We start from the raw sequence: 20,693 nt of genomic DNA, 5'->3' as shown, positions 1-20,693 counted from the left end.
TCTTGGGCGTGAGATTGAAGCAATGAAGTCGAAGTGGGAACGTGCGACTTTTCAAGGATGGTGGGCCCGGTTTTTTAGTGATAATGTCCGATAGATTTTCAGGATCATCTGTGCGGCTTCAAATTAAAACAATTTGCAGGATTGAAATATTATAATGCACACCTTATGAGGCCATCCCCAATAATGAATTGATGTCTACCATCACGGGAGCATCACTATGAAATGACAATGTTATAAACCGCTTAATCATGTCAAAAGGTTGTGTGCATGCTAGGGAATCCAGATTGGACTATCACTCAGGCTACCATTGACGACCTCTCCATCTAATCTTTCCTCGCATGCATAAGCAAACGCTAAACATCGAAAGACACTGAAAGTTTAGTCATGTCAAGAAAAAAAAGGTCCCATCAAAGATGAAGGACAAAAGCGATTGAACGGAAGGAGGAGGATGTTGACTTTCGAGACTTTCCTCCAGATAGAGGGAAGCCAAACAAATTGAATCGTCTGCTGTTTATAGAAGAGAAAAATTTATTCACGACAAATGCTACAAATGTTCTCCTGAGGAGTCTAAAAAATCCATAAGCGGAACTAGGCGGAATGAGTAGGTAGCTAAGAGTAGGTACGGGGAGGGAGAGAGAGAGAGAGAGAGGGGGGAATTTATTTTTATTTTTTTTTGGTCGAAAAAAGAGTCATTTTATTTATATTATAAAGCAGAAACAGTAGACCCAACAGTTGGGGGGAATTTGGATTGAGAAAATCTTACAAAACCCTATTATATAAAGATAATAGTGGCATGAGTTCTCTCTCTAAATAATAGGCTACAGAGAAAATCTTAATGAGTACTTATTGTATCTAGTCATGTTCAATTGATGCTAAATTTAAGTTTTTCAGTTGGATCTTGGTCATTTTGGTTCTGAATCGGACTTAATTTGCCTGTAGGTTTTGGACTTTGAATGGACGTGCTTGTAAGTGTGAATACGCATGATCCTATTCATCTCTATTAGTCTCTCATAAAACAAGAAAACGTGTGCAAACCTACCGATCAAAGTTGGGCTCTCTGGTGATGCGCGCGATGCATCATGCCCAGTAAAGCTGGTGAAGGAAAACTGGAATTTAGATGCGAGGACAGTGTTGAAAGAAAAAGAAAATCATTTAGCATAAAAGAAAATCATTTAGCATTCCAGAAATACTCAAAGTCAGTATTGGAGGGGGAGGACTTACACTGAAGTTAAGAGACTCTGAAAATACTTAATTGAGCTCAAAGGTCTGCGAAATTGTCTTGCCAAACATTTCAATTTTGGCATAAAGATTTTATAGTCCTTCGCCAAAACTGTGCCCAACGCACATCCGCATATTTTGATTAGGCATCGTTACTTCTTTCCTTTGTCTAAACATGTAGTATAATGAAATTACATGTCTGAAATTCCTCTATCGCATGCATCTCGATTTTGAATTTTTCATATCACATGAGGAAAGTTCAAGACAAATGTATCACCGTAGGTATAGTTTAGGGTTTTGGGTATCATTTCCCAAAAGATAACGCATGAAAGAATATGTGATTGTGATTAGTGACGCATGGTTAAAAGCAGTTGAGTTCAGCATAAATCATTGAGGCTATACAAATAAAACAAAAAATCAAAAAGCGATACTATCTATGAATGAAAAAACAAGATGCGATCCGTGTATGTCTTGGCTCTCTAAACACGCTTTCTTGGGACAGCGAAGGTATACAGATCTTTAGCGTGATTAATGTAGATGATGGTAAGGTTTGGAATTTACAAAATAAATTCGTTAGGTACCAACATATTCGGACATAAAGATTCCTTAATTGACAAAATAGAGAGGTTGTCCGCTGACCTGCACCTTTTCTTAGATCACAAATAGAAATTGGCATCACAACAAAGTTGGTAGCCGATATTTTAGGGAATTACACAAAGCTTTTAAAAGGTAATAAACAAAACGAAGTGGGTGAAAGCATCAGTTGGGGGGCACACCGGTTTCTTCCTAAAGACAACATCGCATAAGGGGTTTCATTAAACTAAGTTATCGGTTAAACATGTGCATAGGCGCAGCAGAAATGCGATAATTCCAGTAAGATCATTTCATTAAATCTATGCGGTGTACGTCTCAATCTGGACGATAGATTATTTGGAAATTATTTGGAAATGATTGAAGAGTACGTTGCTGACCAAAGATCGATAAATTGCTAATAAAATAGTGGGTGGGGTTTGAATTTGATGAGATATATTAGGGGGAGAAAAGAGAAAGTTTCCCAAATATTAGTTGGAAAAACGTGACAAGTTTTTATTTATTTTTTTGTATTTTAGTTCATGCCAAAGGAAATAAAGATTTACATAATAATTTTTTTGGTCGATTGGGATGAAATGCTCTACAAATACCTCAAGCAATGGATCCAATTGCGATTAAAAGGAAACGGTTAACAAACAGGGCTGCCTTAAAAATTTGTTCACAGTCTCTGTGAGAGAGAGAGAGAGAGAGAGAGAGAGAGAGATGTGGAGATACGTGTATATATGAATTGTTAATTAGATCGGACTGAGATTTTGCTGACTATTTTCTTACATAGGGAAAGACTTTCTAGAGTTTAGTAAAACAACACCACATGGGTCCGGCAAGCACTTTGTGGGAAGTGAGGCTTCAAGAGCAAGGCAACATATGCAAGTCTTGAACAATGGTTCAAGCCAAAAAAAAGATGACGATGACATGAAAGGACAAGCAATTAAGAGGTCACATTGTTGAGATTGTCTTAAATCGTTGAGGCATAAAGGAAAGCAAAAGGCAATACTTGTTTACGGATCAAAGGGATAAACGGATCCTACGATAAGAGATTTATTCTTCTAAAAGGCGAAAAGCCACCCACTTTTAGTGACGTGCTCCGATGAACCATAATAGACTGTATTTTGTCTTTTTATCAACGGGCATGCCATTTTACTTGTGAGATTTTGTAAGACTAATTCTAATATCCCCTCATGTAGGTTAGACTTTGGTCTTAGCTTAAGGTGTGGAAATATGCGATTAGGGAGGCAAATGAGGTCCTACAAGATTCAAACTCAAGACTTCCTAATTCTAATGCCATATGAGATTTTGGTTAGTATATTATCATAAAAGTTTAAGCTGATAGATAAATGCGTGGTCTATTATTTGAATATTCTAATACTCTCCCTTATATTAGAGGAGCTAAAAGTATCAAATTCTTGAAGAATTGAATGATGATCCTCCAATGAAAGAGTGATAAACAATCGATTAGGAGAAACCTTAACAGTAGCAATAGTGGCAGATGAACTTGCATATGGACCTCGATTTTGGGGTCGATTAGCCATCCATAATAAGTAACTAGTCCTTTATTAGTTTCAACACAATATATTGGACAAAAAATGCAAAGAAACTAGTCCTTGAAGAGCTTGTATGGAACAAATAAGGCCAAAATGAACTTTTATATATATATATATATAAACCTTGGGAACCGGTCTAAGATAGTCAAGAATCGGTCTAAAAGTGCACGAACCAGTTAGAATAGTGTCCAACCGGTCAAAAATAGCGACAAACCGGTCGGAATAAGGCCGAACCAATATGAACTAATCTAAATAGGGCCGGACCTGTCTAAAATCCAACGGAATCGGTACAATCAGTGAATGTCAGTGAGTCGGACTAGTAAACTGATGTCACAGATGACGTCAGCCATGTGGGGAGCGTTTGGGCTATAGTAGGCTAGTGGATTTCATGCGCAGAGAACGGAGGTGGCGTGTGAAAAATTCGGAGATGTGGCAGCAGCCGAAAAATAAAGTACAGAAATGAGGATTCCGACTTCCTTGGATTACAAATTTTTAGGATCCATTTTTTCTAATAATGGCGAGTGTAATGGTAATGTATGTTTTCCAAAATTAGTAGTAGAAGAGTTTTGAACAACCATAAACTTGAGGAAGAAATTGAAATGACATGGTCAACTGGTGTTGTGATGACTATTGTAAAAAAAGAATGTGACATTTTATGAGATTATTATTAACTGTTCTCAAAGTTAAATTAAATGTATAGTTTATTATTTATATATTTTAATATTATTTTCTACTAACACAGATGAAGTGGCATCTGGATCTTTTGGTTAAGCATGATTTTTTTTCCCTCTTTTGCTTGCCTCCAAAAACATGTTGTACTATGAAATTAATTGTCTAAAGTTCCCGTGTGAAGTCCGTCTCGATTTTGATGATAAATTATGAGGACCTGTTCAAAGGATACGTTGCTGATCACGTTGTGTGTTTGCCTTCAGTTTTCGGCCTTGGAATAATGATGTTAGGTGTCCACCCAAAAAATAAAAAACATGATGATGATCCCACGAATGTCGCTCGTTTCTCCTTTTCGTGGATTTTCGTTTGGGCGCGTGCGTGCCGACCGTGGGGCTTGAAAATCATCGTCTCAACCAAAAGACTCCATCGCTGTCGACGGGCCCACCACGGGAAATTTTATATATATATATACACACACATATATATGTGTGTGTATTTTATTTTCTTGTGGGGCCAAAGAAGTAGTTTGATTTCTTGATAGCGTCCAGTAGATTATTAGCCACCCAATCAAGTCCATTGCTTTTCGACCAATGAAAGGAGCTTGCTTGCATTGGCCCCAGGATCAAGCACCAAAAGACTATCCTTATCTTTGCTTAGTATTACTATGATATGACGATTCTATGGCTACAACAGCCTAAGCTTCTTTTTTTCCTTATCTATGATCTAAAATCCAAAGTTTCACGTGATTGTATTAGCTAGCATGATGAAAGCCATATGATTTGAATATAACTTGAGTTAGTGAAACTTGAGACATAATTTGAGGAATGTCATAAGGAAGGTTTTGCCCATCGATCCATCTTTAATTCCACTTCATTGTCAGCACAAGTATGTGGCGATTGCTTATTAACCAAACCGCTTTCCTCATTTTTTTTCATCCTTATCCTTTTCATTTGAGAGCCAAAGGCCCTTTTGCTGTAAACTCCTAAAATTTAGCATCCGTCTGATACGGTAGACTCTTGTTAAAGTAGAGAGATCACAGCATATCTAGATTATTAAGAAAACTTACTTTACAAAATCGAGCAGATTACTGGTTTTCCCATTTCCATGAAGTGACATCTCCATGCACAGCACATGAAAGAAAATTATCATTGTCAAAAGAGATACAATTACTGAAAATGGGCGGAAAATCCTTTTTTTTTTCTGGAGGTTGGGACTAGAAAGTTAAAATAATAAGAGAAGAAGTTCATAGCCAGACTATGGATTATCTCCTGATTTTCTAAATCACGTTCGTAATGATGACATTCATCAGTGGGTCCATCATATGTCATCCGAAGGTTATTCACTATTTTGTAGCCGGTCTTCCTGGGAAATATAGCCGGACCCGAACATTATGTCGATGGGACCCGCAATTTTATTTGTCTCCCCCTGGCAGGCGAGTCAAAGCAATCGATTTCTTCATGCGGGCGTCGGTTAATAAGTCAAGCACGGATGGATGATATTATTTCTCAATGTGGTCGTCGGGTTTCGGATCCCGTTCCACGTCAAAGGTGGACGGTGGGACCCTGCGACTTTTTTATGGATGGTGGGCTCGGCTTCTTTAGCGATAATGATCGACAGATTAAATGTTGATGGCGTCAAAACAGTACCTTTTCTTCGGTTTATCGACGGACGCGAAGATTTCATGTCTATTTTCAGAGGTTCCACTCGTTTAAAGTTTGATTCTCAGTCTCGCCATTTGAGAATACTATGGTACTTTGGTAGAGCTTCGTTTTTATATGTAAACTATAACTTATGTTACTTGGTTTGTCTATATTTGATTTGTGGTTTGGTAGTTTCTAAGCTTTCTTCAGAAGAGAGCATCAATTTAACTAATTATCCGTGGTAAAAGAAAGTTCTATTTACCTTACTTCCCAACTTCCTAGGGAGGTGGCTAGGATTGCTAATATTTTAAAAGTTTCATTCAACTTGATTTAGTCCAAGAATCAAAAGAGACACTCAGCAGTATACTCCGTTGGTCAGGAAGGCTATTCTGCACTAGTACTAGAACAAAAGGGGTTGTTCCTAAACTTGAAATTTCTTGATATCAAGAAAATAGAATGCCCGTTGATGAGTGATGATTTTAATAGAACCTTCCTCAAATTAGAGTGAAGTCAACAGATTGATCATTGATCTATCCCTAGAAGAGATATATTCCCTCAATGCTACAAATATTCTATCAAGTCGAATCTCTATCACAGGTAAGCGAATTAAGCGGGATGAGTAGGTCGCTAAGAAGGGGTAGGTACGTGTTTACATTACTATTACAAACGTGTGTGTGGGTGAGTGTGAGTGTAATGTCCCATCAATGGACCCAATATATCCAAATTATTGATACCAAATCTGACAAGATGTATCTACAGACATGATTAATTCTCCAAAGCCCAGAAAGAATGCAATTTTGGGCCCAAGCAAATTTGACTGCAATTGCCATAACAATGCGGCTCAACGAAAGGCGACTAAAACACATTCTTTTGGACCTGATCAAGAACTACTAGCATTAATGTGATGTGATATTGCTTCAAGCTGTAATTTACTTTCAAAGTCTGTTTTCTATTCATCCTTTTATCCGATCTCCTCGATCTTGCTCAACATGCTTTTTATTTCGCTCTGGAGGCATCTTTTGAACAATAGGTGGTTGTTTTCACAGGTATAATAAAAGAGTAGTAGGCTTTGCGAGTCTGTTGTATAGGACATGAGAAGATTCATGCACAAGAAGAAAGTTTTTTAGATAAATCTGCATTAGCAGGATAGCTAATGGCACCCTATAAACAGGTGCATTCTCTTCGGTTGTAATTCACTTTCGAATCGATATCATTTCAGTTCATTTGTATATTCTGTGGTGTGCTGGATTTTCTATTTCTTAAGGATTCGATGTCACTTTGTAAGATTAATTTTAACCTATTTCACTTCACTTGGGAAATGGAAAAATGCTTGTCACGCATGGCTCTTGCAATTTCCTTAACACATGTGTGTATGCCCAACCTTGATGACCGGTTTAATAAGATTAGTTCGATGTCTGGCAAATGAATTCACGTAATAATATTACATACGTAGTAATATCAATTCGGCTGCACACAACATAATAGTATATATATTCAATCAGTTTTATTGCTTGGTCACAAGCACTATTGTAATAAAAGTTAGTTTATTCCGTAGACTTAGCAAGAAAGTTCTAGTGAAAATTACCAAAAAAGTCCTAGGCCCATTGTAATTTTTTCAATTCGGTCCTAAATCTTTTTTTTTCTTGGCCAATTTAGTTCTAAACCTTTTGTAATCTTGTCAATTCAGTCAATCCTGCCAAATTTTGGTAATTTTCCCGAAATTTCTAGATATGAGCAGTTAAGATAGATCAATGATAAGAATTTGTATGTTACCGCATGAATGTGGAGGAGGCAGCTTGTAGTGGGAAGATATATCTGCCGATGGGAATTGTACGCATTGGGCTTAAACAAAAGGAAGCCCAAACCACAGAGGCCCAATCAGCCCCCTGAGCCCATTTAATGGGCTCTTCCAGAGGAACCTGAAGAACAGAACAGAAAAGCAAAGCATCAGCAGCAGTAAGAGTGAAAAAAAAGAAAGAAGAGAGCTCGGAAGAACCAAGAAAGAAAAAGAGGATTTCATGCGTGCCTCCCCACGGGTTGAATTAACTTGGTTTCGCGGCGCCCTGGGGTAAGGATTCGAATTCTACATCAGTTCAATTGAAGGAAATTTTCGTAGCTAAGTGGTGAATTCGGATCTGTTTGAATTCCGAGTTGCTGGTTCAATCCATGGGTCGTTATGTAGTAACGATAATTTAGGGTGCGGTTGTGTCGTGGGATTTTACGGATGTCGATTTGGAGTTACGGTTTGGTCAGTGAATTTTTGCAGTTTTGCATGCGCGCGGCTGGAACCAATCACGAATTTCTATGTTTAGTATTTCGAAAAGAAAAACTTTATTTTGACAATAGGCTCGCTGAAATCGGGCGTCAGCAAAGAGAGATATGATGCGACCAAATTCGATGCTCAAGCTGCCTAGCACAGGAGACAACAATGACTGTTCTGCTATGGGTAAGCCTTTTGTTCACGCGTGGGAGTCGTTATGTTGCTGAATAAGTGTGTAGATTAGTCGAGTCTTAGCTAAGAAAGTTATTTCCTCGATTTTTATATCCATTTCTCGTTTGATTGATAGAATTTCAAGTTAGGGTTCAAGTTGTAGTTGTATTCGCTGTTTACTTTTGGTAGTTACCTTGTTTCTTCTGCAATTCTTTCTTGCTTTCTTGTTTTTTTTTTGTCTCTTTTCTTTTCACCATGAGTTGTGCATTCTTAGGATGTAATCTCTGGCTGGTCTTTGCCCTGAGAGTGCAGGTCTTTGTTGTACCCTTATGATAATTCTCAACTTCAAATTGTGATTCCATAAAGTTATGATATTTGGTTGCTTTCGTTGGTTATGAATCAGCAGGTGGGAAAGTCTGTCACAGAATTTTGGTTTTAGTTCTTCCTGTGGTTGGACTTTGTTACCCTTCACATTTGGTTTGGGCATTTCATTGGATCAATAGATTAAGTTTTGATGCTTTGGCTGGAATACTGAGGCAAAAGAAAATTAGAAAGAATACATTTTGGCTAAGCTTTATTACAATTACCATTCACCAAAAAAAAAAAAAAAGAAAGAAATTGAGACGAGAAATGATGATATGATTGAGAGAGCGGATATGAACAAGAAGAAGGCATTTGTCATGAGAATGTAACATATTGGTCATGGTGTACCTATGGAAGATGTTTGATACACAAGATGGACTCAATCCCAATAGGTTGTGCGTTCAGAATAAAGGGCTGTTTAACACTGTGTCAGAGTTTCAATGCAAGAGCTGGAATCCTAACTATACATCTTATAGATATTCCGCGTGTCATACTAGTCCTTGCCCTCCTGCTTTCCGAATTATCCTGAAGTTCATGCAACCCCCAACTTACAGACAAAGCGGATTATGAAGGAATATGCTTCATACACATGTCCGCTAACAACTTCAGATTCTAACTTAACTAAATAAACGTTTTCCCACCTGCTGACATCTCCATAACTCAAGTAGTTCCTGATTGTCTATGGTTCTTGTCTTCAGCTCACAGCAAATTCTTCACCTTTTTCTCTTCACTCGTGTAGTCACAGGAGGACCAGCTGCGGCTGTTTAGCAGAAGATGATGAACTGAGCAGGAGGTTAAGAGGGAGGTCAAATGAATCTATTCCAAATGGTTATGTTGCTTCACTTTAGAAGTCAGAGTCTTTAGTTTTGCAGAGCTGAAAGTTGCAACAAGAAGCTTCAGATCTCATACAATTCTCGGCAATGGTGATATTGGTAGTCTTGAAAGGCTGCCTTGATGAGAATGGGTCTTCCCAGAGCAAAAAAATGACTCCAATTGCCCAATATATATATTGAACCTTGAGAGCGTGCAAGGATTCAAAGAGTGGAAGGTAATCTTAGTTCCTCTCAGGAAAGCTCAGGTGGCATGTGCTTTTCAGTATTTAATGTTAATCTCTGTTGCATTTTTAGCAAGAAATTCTATTATGATCCTAGGAGGAGAATTGTCACGCCCCGAACCCCGAGCGCGCGCACATCCCACTACGGTCAATCAAAAATGCGACATCCCAGGATATGTCGCCGACCCATTCATTTCTTTACGCATGCGGAACGAAACAAATCCCCCGACAACATTTAACTTGAGATAGAAAAAGCAGGCAATCAATCACAATACCAAACACTCATTTACAAACACAAGGGTTTAAATACAACCTTTGGACTTTCTACAAAATAGACCAACTCGACAAAGGGGAACTATCCTACAACCGGGATAGTAGGACACGCTCTCCAACCCTTATGACTTCACGTACGCAACTCCTCAAAGCCAACCAAAGCTATCTGGTTGCTCCGTCCACCCAGGGACCTGAAATTTTAATCCCACACCGGGATGAGACGATGTCTCGTAAGTTCCAACCCCCTAACCCCTATTAGAAGAAAATACGCCCGGTTGGCTAGCCACATCACATAGAAGACTTACCTCGCCTCGGTCTTTATCGCGAGTTAGCACAATTTATATAAACCAACCACGTGCAATTATGATAACCAAACAACCATGGCACAATCACATTATCAAACAATTCAACCACTTGGATCGTCTCGGCGATCAATCGCTCGGCCAATTACATGTCATTCTAGCAAATCAATCATTGCTCTCAATCACGGCCCTACTCGGCAAAATTAGAATCGGTGGCATCACGGCCCCACTCGCGCGACCTTTAACAGGTGGCAATTCACGGCCCCATTGGGCGCGACCTCTAATAGGTGGCATATCACGGCCTCATCGGGCACGACCTCTAATAGGTGGTATTTCACGGCCTCATGGGGCACGACCTCTAATAGGTGGTTTATCACGGCCTCACTAGGCACGACCTCTCATAGGTGGTTTATCACGGCCTCACTGGGCACGACCTCTTATAGGTGGTATTTCACGGCCTCATCGGGCACGACCTCTAATAGGTGGTTTATCACGGCTTCACTGGGTACGACCTCTCATAGGTGGTTTATCACGGCCTCACTGGGCACGACCTCTAATAGGTGGTTTATCACGGCCAATCTCCCATCAATTTCTACACTTAGGATTTCATAAAGAATCCCTATATATCGCAATCACACTCAATTTGTCATAACCAATCATCAATATCAAATTCTAAATGCATAGCAGCGATCGGCACGAAATTCTGAGCAAATAAGGTCCCAATGAAAATTTTGAATTTAATAGATAATTAAATTTATTCCGAAAATTAATTAAATAATAATATCCATAGTTTTCGAAATCCACCTCAATTTATAATATCCGATCATCGATTTCAAAATCCGACTACTGCATGACAACCGGCACAAAATTCTGAGCAAATAAGGTCTCGACAAAATTTTGAATTTAATAAATAATTTAATTTATTCCGAAAATAATTAAATAATAATATTTTAATAGTTTCGAATATTAAAATATTATTTAATTATTCAATAATTTCGAGATATTTAAATAAATCAAAAGTAAATTCCTTTTTTGTCACATCAAGGTTTATACTAATATAAACACTCACTTAACCTTAAATTAAACACAATTTAAGTTAATCAAACACCTTAATATAATCTACACTTAAATAAATTAAACTAACCACCTAATAACACTTAACATAAACTAAGCACCCATAAAGCATCATTAACCGTCTAATTAAGGTTTAGTGAGCTAAACTCACCGGATTAGCGAGCGAAGCGGGCCAAAGCGACGGGGGACGACGCGAGGATCGACTTTCCTCAAAGCGGGCCGAGCATCCGGGCTCGGGAAGGCGGCCAAAACGGGCCAAAACCGAGCTGGAATACCCATTTTCCGCTGCTGGTTGCGGCCGAGAAGTGGGCGATCCGGCGGCGGTCGGCGGAGAACGGCGGAGGAGGGCCGGCGAGCTTGAGCGGGCCGGGCGGCGGCGAGCGAGGCCTCACGGCGGCGGGGACGAGCTCCGGCGGCTCTTGCGCAGCTGAGCGGCGGCTCGGGATGTCGGCCAAGCGCGGGCGCGCGGGCGGCGGCGGAGCGCGGAGCGACGGGCGGCGGCGGCGGTCTGGCTTTGGCAGCCGGGCACTCCGGTGACCAAAGCGGCGGCGAGCGAGCGGAGGGGCGAGCTCGGGCGGCGCGGACGAAGGCTGGAGGTGGCGGAGCGGTTGGGCGGAGCAACTCGCGGGGCTACTGACGGTGGCCCGGGCGGAGACGCGCGGGCGGCGGCGACGACGGACGGGCGGTCGAGCGGCGGACGAAGGGGGCGATCGGGCGGCTGCTGGTTCCGGTCGGTTTCTCCCCTCCTCCTCTCTCTCTCTCTCCTTCCCAAGGTTGAAGATGATGGGGACAAGGGGGAAGTGACATCCTACCTTTCCAAGGGCTCATCTCCTCCCTCCACTTGTCACCACCTTAGCTCATCTTACCTCAATCATGACATCATAGGTGATGTCATCATCCACTAACTCCAAACCTTCCACAACTTTAGTCCAATAGGTTCAATTTCATTTTCCGCCGGGGCATAAAATTTTGTACAACCAATTCTTTAATTCCACTTGATTCTCTTCCAATTGAATCAAATTGAAGTTCATAAAATTAATCCAATGTCACCACACTTCAATTAACATCTTCACTGATCCGTAGAACCAACTTAATTCCCAAAAGTACGACCAAAAGCGGACCTACTAATTTCTCGAGCCAAATTAGCAAATTTTCTGATTATTTTGCTGAAAAACTCGGCTTGCGTGAAAAATCTTCCAAAGATAAATCAATAATCCTAAAATGATTTGTGACAAACCCAGACTTCCAATTTCTGAATTCGATCTCAATTCTACGGTTAATTTCACTTTGGCACGATATTAGCGCGGCCCAACCTACCGGGTAGCCTTTAGAAATTTTCATGCATTTGACCTGTGGTTGATCATCTCAAGCCACAATGTACATCTTTGAAACCTTGGCGACTTTCGTTGTCGGGAAAATCTCAAGATTTCAAATACGAACACAGGGTACCCAATCGACGAAAAGTCGGTCCGGTGCCAATCGACAAGAATTGTGCGTCTGGTGGAATCACCCACACCGATCACATGCCTCGTCGAGTCGACCTATCTCCGATCTCTAATCGATTTTAATTGTGCCATAATGACCCTTACCCAGATTAACTCGGTCGAAAGGTCGCTTACGGCCAAATTCTCAAGTACGATGCATTAGAAACTCTTAACGGCTTCTGACGGACTAGTTTTTCACATGAGTGGCCGACTCAAGGAAAATAACTATATGCGTGCCAACGAAATGCCCGTCTCAATTTATTGAAAATAGAATTGGAAAATCGGGGTGTCACAAGAATCGTGTCCAGATAAATAGTTTGTTGTAGAAAAATAAGAACGAGATGATAGATGTTAGTGGCCTTTTACGTCACTAGGTTGTTCTGGTTTGGTGTGGCTAACTTTATATGAAGCTCACTATCTCAATTTGCTTTCTTCCTTTGGAGAATATATGTCATTGCCCAACTGAATGCATATTTCTGGGGGTTTGATCAATGATGAGGACCAGATTATTCTGTTAGGATTGCGGTCATTGAGGAAAGACAGTTCTTGCTCCTCTTATCCCTTATTTTAGGGTCCATGATTTGTCCTATGATTGCGAGCAATTCTATGCAAGACCTTGGAGAAATTATGAGGTGACTTGTCATACAAATTAGTCGTTCTATCTCCTCTCTTTTGCGGGAGATGCTGTTTGCTTCGTTATACTAAAACAGATGTGAAATTATGAGGTCTTATCCTATTTTGACATGAGAGTGATAACTTTTTGCAGTTGGAGGTGAACTACCTTGGCAGCTTATCTCATCCAGAGGATTGTCAGGCTAATGAGATGTTGTTTGGAGGATGAAGAACTACTCCTTGGCCATGACTTCTTCCCAGAGGGTACCCTAAAGAGCCATCTCTTTGGAAGTAAGGTTCTTTCTTGGGTGATAAATACATGCTTTTTAAAATTTTTGGTAAATATGATCTTGTCTTGGTTCATTGTACTATTCAAATGTGTCTTTCCTGCTGTGGGGCTTGGCCATTAAACCACTTCCATGGGTCACACTGCTTAACTTAAAATTTGCAATAGGAGCAGCCAAAGGCCTTGCGTTCTTGCACAAGTTAGACAAGCAAATAATCTGCAAATATTTCAAGCCCTAAACATATTTCAGGGAAAAATTAATTGCAGTTGATAGAAAACACTATTTCCTAGACGATTGATCCCAACTTGACTATCGTTTTCGGACGGGGTCAGTAATTCTTTATTCATATATGCTTGTCACCGATTCATCATCTCTACTGTATGAACTAGCTTGGCCAATGGAGATGCTTGTCAGCACAAGTAGGACTGACCCATCCATGCCTGAACTTCAAAACTTGCGCTGTGTTGATCTCGTGTGTGTCAGTGTGTGTATATATATATATATATATAAGAGAGAGAGAGAGAGAGAGAGAGAGAGAGTAAGTCGGTGCCATCATGATTTGGCCGTGGCGGCCCTGTCTCCGAGCTTAAGAATTGTATTGAGCGGCTCAAGCTTGCCCAACAATCGAGTTTGCCCTTCATGCTAGAGTCACCACCCAAATCTACCATGCTTCTACCATGCTGCGAGCGACGCCTTATCACGAGCTACGTTTGTGAGGTCGAATATAATTATTTAAGAATTAACTTTATGTATTTAGGAATTCCAAATGTTCAAATCTCGACATAGAAAATTAAAACAAAGAAAGACATCCTAAAGGGCCCGGCCATCGCTATATATCGGCGGGCAAGATCTGATTTGGAATGTTCCTTATAGCGTTAACAATTAAGATCCGCGCACGTGTGCCGGTCCTTTCTCCAGAAAAGGACATTCCTCTGACTGCATGAGTGACAGTCAAGTCTCAAAAAGCTGTCCAATCATGGATATGTCTTCTTTTGTCGCGTGGGCTCACGTGTCCCATCACTAGCGTCTTGCTCAGAACGACCCAATCGAACCTCACTAAATGCGGAAAATGGATCTCATCAGCTTTTTATGTCGCGACGGCGTAAAGAAATAATATGCTGAAAGAATAAATGACAATGTTGTCAAGAGAGAGAGAGAGAGAGAGAGAGAGAGAGAGCTGTAATAGAGTGTGATTTCACTGTTTATTAAATTGGATATATTGGACATGAAAGACTAAACTCTCAATCCTTTTATTGCTGTTCGCAACCATAACTCTTAAAAAGACGACAATAGTTGCTAGCAAAGAAAGATTGGGAAGGCAAGTTGGACGGTGTTCTTGACTCGCTTGAGCTTAATTCCCCGCAGAATATTTGATTGCCCAGTCTTTGACCTTCAATGCTGGAAAGCACAATACTGTTTGCGTGCTTGCCCGAACACCAATCTTGCAAAACGTGGCGAAGTGCTCACAGTTATTAGTGAAGCAATCGTACGCTCCGAAACTATTGTCCTCGTGAAGCTCCCAAGCCTTGTTTATGACTTCCTCAGGCGATTTGGTATCTAATAAAGTCGTGCGAGTACCTGCCCTCGTTAGCCAATACTCTAGCTGTGGCCGCCCATATGCATATGTACGGAGGGAATGGAGTTTGTTGCCTTCTTGCCTGAAGGAATCAAGAGAAGTCTTGTCAACTCCTGTTCTTGTGAGATGAATGACATTGCCTTCTCCAACATAAATTCCTAGTAGAATCGATAGTGAGTACGTGCAATAATAGAGAAAAGAATTGATTGTCCAAATCACCCATAGCAAATAGTTACCACACAATCAACTTATTGATAGGGAATGAGAAGTGAATAGATGTGGGTTGATGAGCAAGAGAGGATTGTCTAAGTGAATTGTTAATATATTATTCTTTGTGTTAGAGAATCAAAGACTATTAGAGAATAAACTTCGATGACAGTGAATCACAAAGATTCAGTGTTTTACGTGATTTAACTAAGGCACGTTTTTATATTTACTAATTTCGACCTTTCAGGATATGTGAAAAAAATTATTCAGAGAGAGACGACTCAAGGAGGAAACGTGTTGAGGAAGAAAAAGAAATAGCAGAAACCATGTAAATCGGATAGTTTTCTATCATTTTGCTATCAATAGCTCGCCTTTATGCAGGGAAAAAAAAATCAGAGGTTGGCTTCTCATCTCACCACTTTTTTTATTTTATGTACTAGCATATACATACATACATACATACATATATACTTGGACAAACAAAGATGGTAGATAGATTAGTGTGGGTGAGCCCCACGGAGAACGCCATCGGCTTCTTGGGTTCAAAGTCCTCAAGAGCTTGTGAGCGACTGGTGAATATGAGAGCCGGTGAAGGCGAGGACGAGGCCTTGGACGGGGAGGCTGGATAGGTGGGTGTGGAAATGGAAGAACGAAGAAGGTAAAGAAATTGGACTGGGTTTTGCCTCACCGGAGTGAGAGTGCTAGTATGAACAAAATAAAGGAGTTAGGGAAGAGAATAAGAACACAGAAATTATAGTGGTTCGGCTTAATCCAAGCCTACGTCCACTCTCCCACGATAACAGCCTTCTTGGCTGGATTCCACTATGCAATCAACAAGAGATTACAACTCCAGTGCAAACACTTAGTAGTAGATCACACTATCTCACTAAGTCACTCTCTTGGTATCTCTCTCCCACGATTACAAACGTTTAAGCTCTCAAGAGACAAGTATATGATCTAAAGTCGCTTAGACTTTGGAATTATAAATTCTACGCTCCGTCTCTTATTTGCTCATCGGTCCATGATCTCCTTAAATACTCCTCCACTTCCAAACTACCGTTGGACAGCATCCAGGAGAATCGTCTTCCAATATACCCATTGGACAGCTCGTATCTTAGAAGATTTGGTAGCCGTTGAGTGACAAAGGTAAAATCCCAAATTGATTCCGATCGCCCATACAAACGAAATCTTGGTTTCCATAAGTAAAAGCTTCTTCGTATAGAAAGATCTTGTCTTCAACATCCAATTGTCAATCAATTAGATTGAATCAATCAAATCAATCTTGATGTGGAATCCAAACCAGATCACTAGCCGTTGTATGATTGGGCTTGAGTTACGATTCATCGAATGCGGATGTAAAGTCGAGTCTTGAGACTTTACGATATGAGTCTTGAGACTTTACGATATGAGTCTTTAGACTTTACAATATGAGTCTCTAGACTTTACAATGCAGTGCGTACCCGGTTCAGCTTGACATAGATTCGATCTTCGGTTCATCATTCACGTTCGATGCAGGTGGAATTAGACGAGTGAGTTGATGTAGAACAGACTTTGATACTAAAGTCGGCGGTCTTGAGACTTTGAGTCTTGAGTCGCGGTCTTGGACTTTGAGTCTCGAGTCGCGAGTCTTGGACTTTGAGTCTCGAGTCGCGGTCTTGAGACTTTGATAATATCCTTTACATGTTCTATTATCTGCATGGTCTATTACTCAACCATCAAACATGTTAGTAGCCTTTGATTTATTTTGTCATCTTCAAAACATCATAAGGGATTTCCCTAACAATCTCCCCCTTTTTAATGATGACAAAACAATCTCTGAATATGCAGATTTGTAAACATGCTTTTAAAAATATTAATTTAAATCAAAGGATATCAGAAGATAGCAAATAAATTGAGCATAAGAATATATAGAAAAATAATCGCAGCTCAATATTATGCCATAGATAATATCAACCAATCAGCACATATGCATATTCATATCTTCTCCCCTTTTTTTTTTTTATAATCAAAAAGCGATAATAATGGATTCACGTAGAGAATGATAACAAATATCTTGCATGAATCACAATTTTCACAAATCAGCTTTTATAAAGTAAATCGAATATTAAAGATATGCAATATAGCTCACTTCGATTATATCAGTAATTATCCAATAAAAATCACGGATGCATCATAACTTGCACGTACCATTTTTGTCATAATAAAATGATAATATCAATATGAGATTTGTTAATGACAAAAAGTAATAAGAGATGCACTAACCGGATTTTGTAGAATAAATTCTGATACAATTACCTTTCCTTCCATCCATAGTAAGATCACGATCAATCAAAAAGATTTTCCATAATTGATCAAAGCTCCCCCTCAATTTGTTGCCTTTTGAGATGATCACGATTCTTTTCCTTTTCTTTTGGATTTGATTTCTCCCCTTGATTTCCTCATCGATTCGAGTGCAGTTGCAGAATCGGACTCGATTCGAGTCTCTGTCTGAGTGAGACTCAGATTCTGAATGTTCCATCAAGCATAAATTTTCTTGCTCATCATCTTCTTCTTTTTGTTCTTTTCTGGCCATTCTGCTTGTATTTTCTTCCATCGAAATATGGTGGCCTTGTGTTGCTTTGCCCTTCCATAAGTCTGGTGCCAACATACTAGCCATAAAGAATCTTTAGCTCAAAAGTAAAAACACTTTTATAAACCGAGCACTTGGCTCGATACCAATTGAGTGCTAGTATGAACAAAATAAAGGAGTTAGGGAAGAGAATAAGAACACAGAAATTATAGTGGTTCGGCTTAATCCAAGCCTACGTCCACTCTCCCACGATAACAGCCTTCTTGGCTGGATTCCACTATGCAATCAACAAGAGATTACAACTCCAGTGCAAACACTTAGTAGTAGATCACACTATCTCACTAAGTCACTCTCTTGGTATCTCTCTCACGATTACAAACGTTTAAGCTCTCAAGAGACAAGTATATGATCTAAAGTCGCTTAGACTTTGGAATTATAAATTCTACGCTCCGTCTCTTATTTGCTCATCGGTCCATGATCTCCTTAAATACTCCTCCACTTCCAAACTACTGTTGGACAGCATCCCGGAGAATCGTCTTCCAATATACCCATTGGACAGCTACGTATCTTAGAAGATTTGGTAGCCGTTGAGTGACAAAGGTAAAATCCCAAATTGATTCCGATCGCCCATACAAACGAAATCTCGGTTTCCATAAGTAAAGCTTCTTCGTATAGAAAGATCTTGTCTTCAACATCCAATTGTCAATCAATTAGATTGAATCAATCAAATCAATCTTGATGTGGAATCCAAACCAGATCACTAGCCGTTGTATGATTGGGCTTGAGTTACGATTCATCGAATGCGGATGTAAAGTCGAGTCTTGAGACTTTACGATATGAGTCTTGAGACTTTACGATATGAGTCTTTAGACTTTACAATATGAGTCTCTAGACTTTACAATCTGGGTGCGTACCCGGTTCAGCTTGACATAGATTCAGTCTTTGGTTCATCATTCACGTTCGATCAGGAATTAGACGAGTGAACGATTCTGATGTAGAACAGACTTTGATACTAAAGCCACAGCGGTCTTCGAGACTTTGAGTCTTGAGTCGCGGTCTTGAGACTTTGAGTCTCGAGTCGCGGTCTTCGGACTTTGAGTCTCGAGTACGCGGTCTTCGGACTTTGAGTCTCGAGTCGCGGTCTTCGAGACTTTGATAATATCCTTTACATGTTCTATTATCTGCATGGTCTATTACTCAACCATCAAACATGTTAGTAGCCTTTGATTTATTTTGTCATCTTCAAAACATCATAAGGGATTTCCCTAACACGGAGAACGGCATCAGCTTCTCGGTGTTCAAAGTCCTCTGAGAACTCATCAAGGACTCGGTGAATCGAGAGGCTGGCAAGGCGAGGAAGAGGCCTAGGACGGGGAGGCCGGAAGCACGGATGTGGAAATGGATTAACGATGAAGGTAAACGAATTTAGCATGGGTCAGCCCCGAGAACGACGAGGCCTCAATTCCCGAGCAAGAACAGCTGAAATGGCCTCGCTCTCGCGCAAACCAGCGAGTTACTCCGGCAACCACAACCGCTTTTAGTCGTGCCACTTTTGTAAGAGCTGCTTTGTGGCCACGGGATCACTGCGGTGCCCTGCAACATCCCGGTCGGTGGCAGCATCCTAAGGCCACGGAACGGGGTTAAGTTGATCTCATGGCGGGGTTGATGGTGGTCTATCGGGCAGGCGAAAGGAGACATAAGGCCAAAAACAAGAGAAAAGAAGGAAAAAATGACGGGGCCTCAGTTCCCGAGCAAGAACGGCTGAAATGTCCTCGGTGCGATTCCAACCTCTTTGGCACCAAGTTCTGCTACTGCAACAACTACAACCTCTTTCAGTTGCGTCACTATTGAAAGAAGGAAAAAAATGAAAATAAAATAATTTTGACTTGGAGGACAGGATTTGATAATCGCTGCGTCGAACTATTATATCAAGCACACGCTACTGTCCTTTGGCAAAATGAAAGATAACAAATAATGATTTAGTGGAGCAGTTAACCATGCTGCGGGAAAATGATAAAGAAATGGAAAAGGAAAAAAAGGATGAATGGCCAACCATGATGCGAGTACAGGCCAAACCGCCGATAAGTGTAAATATGATCCCCAGGATGAAGCTCCTCCGGTCTGACCACGGGCCCCCATAGTAGGATCCGTAATGTGAATAACTTGTTGATGATCCAAGCCACCATTTTATCCCTTGGCGGTCCTTCTGTACGAGAAGAAGAGATGGTTGGGCGGAAAAAGCAGAGTAGAGTAGAGTAGAGTAGAGAGAGAGAGAGAGCAGTGAAATGGAAGCTCTCAAGTACCTTCGAGGAATATAACGAGAGAGAAACCCAGCTAAATCTTGCAAATAATTTCTCTCCGTCTCACTGAGGTTTCCCAATACATGGAGAAAACGAAACGAGGGAAAAGAGTGCGGAGAAAGGGACCCTTTTACTAAGGGGGCGAGCGTTCTTGTGTGTGGAAAATTCGCACGAGGATGTCTCAAGATTTTCCATCATAGTAGCAGCAGCAGCAGCAGCAGATACTATTCCTATCGTGTATAATGACATTAAAAGGCTAAAGCATCTTGTGCAGCTGACTTTTGACCCGCCGGGTGACGGCGGGGAGAAAAAGGAAGAGCCCTCAAAGACTTTTTCTTCAGTCGGCAAACTCCGAGAGACATGCGACACAACAGTAAGTATCAGGAGGACGACGACTCAAAGAGAGACGAGTTTGTATCCGTGATGGGTTTAACGGTGAGAGACTGAAAGTGCACTGAATTCGCTGTTTTATAGCATCCCAGCAGCCGAAACGAGACGACAC

General features: G+C 40.6%; 1 long non-coding RNA gene across 1 annotated transcript; it reads left to right on the top strand.

Annotated features, from left to right (window-relative positions):
• The first annotated feature begins 7,598 nt into the window (after positions 1-7,598).
• Positions 7,599-13,543, top strand: LOC108957242. Its single transcript, XR_005545559.1, has 3 exons — positions 7,599-7,727; positions 9,193-9,501; positions 13,407-13,543. It is a non-coding gene; the product is annotated as an uncharacterized LOC108957242 (long non-coding RNA).
• Positions 13,544-20,693: the final 7,150 nt, after the last annotated feature.

The sequence above is a fragment of the Eucalyptus grandis genome, chromosome 8 (genome assembly GCF_016545825.1).
Source record: "Eucalyptus grandis isolate ANBG69807.140 chromosome 8, ASM1654582v1, whole genome shotgun sequence".
NCBI lineage: Eukaryota > Viridiplantae > Streptophyta > Magnoliopsida > Myrtales > Myrtaceae > Eucalyptus > Eucalyptus grandis.
The sequence above is the reverse complement of the archived record's forward strand: the minus strand, read 5'-3'. Positions and strand labels throughout refer to the sequence as shown.